We start from the raw sequence: 2,560 nt of genomic DNA, 5'->3' as shown, positions 1-2,560 counted from the left end.
TCAGGATGGACAACCTTACATTCATGTTTCCCTTTGTAACATCCATAAAGTTGGAAATAGTACATTTGGTTCCACCATCTTTGATACATATAGTGAACAACTCGGTCCCAAGTCCAGCTCCATGTGGTACCCAACTAGTCACAGCCTGTCGACATGAGAGTGATGTAATTCTTCCTTCTCTCTGTTTTCTGTCAGTAAGGCAATCATTAATCCATACCAGTACAGTTCCTCCAAGCCCATGTGCTTTAATTTTGCTGACCAACTTCACATGTGGGACTTCATCAAAAGCCTTTTGAAAATCCAAATATACGACTCCCCTTTATCTATTCGGTTAGTTACATTCTCCAAAATCTCCAACAAGTTTGTTAAACATGATTTCACATTTGCAGTTTTATGCTGACTGTGTCCAGATTATTTTTATCCAAATGTCCATTTATCCTTTATAACAAATTGTAGCATTATCCCTGCTTCTGTTGTGAGAGTTTATAGTTTCCTGTTTTCTCTCTCACTTCCTTCTTAAATCAAGGGATGACATTTAACACCTTACCCATGGGACCAATCTAGAATCTATGGAGTTGATGGAGTCTATCACCAAGGCAACAATTATCCCTGCAGCTACTTCGGAACACTTTAGGATGTAGATCATTAAATCCCAGAAACTTATTGGTTTTCAGTCCCATTAATTTTTCCAGTATAATTCTCTTATTTGTACCATTTTCCTTCAACTCTTCATTCTTCCTAGTTACTAGGATCTCTATTTCTGAGATTAACAGAAAAAAAATGTAGCTGATCTGCCATTGCTCTAATCCCCCTTATAAATTCTCCTGACTCTGTCTTTAATGGATCCACATTTGTTTCACCCAAATGTATCCTTTTTATATATCAAAATAGCAAAAAAAAACTAAAGTCTCTTTATCTGAATGTCTATAGCAATCATTACAAAGTAACTGCATTGATAATGAACATTGAAATGAATGAATACAATCTGATGGCCAATACAGAGACATGACTGCAGGATACAGGGTTTGAATTCTGAAAATGGAGGGATTTATGACATTCAAGAAGAATAGGAAGCTTGGTAAAGATGGAGGGATAGTTCTGTTAATCAAGAATGGCATTTGTGCAACATCGAGGGCTAAAGGGCCTGTACTGCGCTGTAATGTTCTATGTTCTGTGTAGAGATGACCTTGGATCAGAAGATCAGGATGAAAACTTGGTTTGGGTGAAGACTGAGGAATATTAGGGGAAAGCTGTCACCATTGGGAATATTCTATAGGCCCCGACAGGAACCATGACATAAGATGAAATATTGGGTAACTGTGATAAATGAATGACATTAATCAAATGATTTTAATCCATATGTAAACTAGAAGAATCCTATAGGCAAAAATAGCCTCATAATAGCAGCAGCAGTTTATAGAATGCTTTTAAGATGGTTTCTTAGAGTAGCACATTCTGGAACCAATTAGAAAGTGGGTTGTATTAGATTTGGGACTGTACAATGTGAACAAGATTAATTACTGACCTCAGAGTAGAGGCACCTCTAGGCAGCAATAATCAGAATGTGATTGAATTATAATCCAGTTGAAAAGGGGGAGAGTGAATCTAAGGCAAATACTTTAAACTTAAAGGCACTATGTAGCTGTGAACTAGCTGAAATGAATTGAGATATTAGACAAGGATCAGTACAGAAATAATGGTAGATGTTTAAGAGATATTTCAGAATACTCAGAATAAGTTCATTCCTACTACAAAGGAAAATTCCAAGGGAGAAGCCACATTCCATGATTAACTAAATAAGTGAGGGAAAGCATCAAAACATAAAGAGAACACATATAACTATGCAAAGATGAGAGGTGGTTCAAAAGATTGGTCAGAATGTTAAGAATGTCAGAAGCTGAATAAAAATTTTAATCAAGTCAAATTATTTAGGGCATGAAGGAAGCTAGAAATGTAAAAACAGATAGCAAGAGTTTCTATAGACATCTAAAAAGTCAGCACTGAGTGTTGACTTTTTGGAGGGTGAGCACTCGGAGTCAATAGAGGTTAGTAGAGAAAAGGTGCCATAATGAATAAAATGTTGCTCCTGTCTCCACAACTGAAGGTGCAAAAAGTCTCAGTAATACTGCAAAGCCGGAGGGTGAAGGAAAAGAGGAACATAGTGAAATTATCATCACTAGGGACACAATACAGAGCAAACGGATGGAAGTACAGTTATTGAATCTCCGAGGCCTGATGGACTTACTGTAGAATCTTCAAAGACATTGCGAATGAGGTAGTAGATGTGTTGATCATAGTTTTCCAAAATACTCTAGATTGAGGAAAGTCTCTGTCAGACTGCAAAGTAGCAAATATAACACCTTTATTGAAGAAGGAAGGCAGAAAACTGGAGTCTGTAGACAAGTTAGTGTAATGTCTGTCATGTGGAAGGTATTAGAATTGATCAACAGGCAGGTTATAAATGTACATTTGGTAAGTCTTAAGCTTATTGAGGATAATCAGTATGGTTTTGTCGAATGGCAATTGTATTTAGCTGTTACTTGGAATTATTTGAAGGAGT

The sequence above is a fragment of the Hemiscyllium ocellatum genome, chromosome 28, assembly GCF_020745735.1.
Source record: "Hemiscyllium ocellatum isolate sHemOce1 chromosome 28, sHemOce1.pat.X.cur, whole genome shotgun sequence".
NCBI lineage: Eukaryota > Metazoa > Chordata > Chondrichthyes > Orectolobiformes > Hemiscylliidae > Hemiscyllium > Hemiscyllium ocellatum.
The sequence above is the reverse complement of the archived record's forward strand: the minus strand, read 5'-3'. Positions refer to the sequence as shown.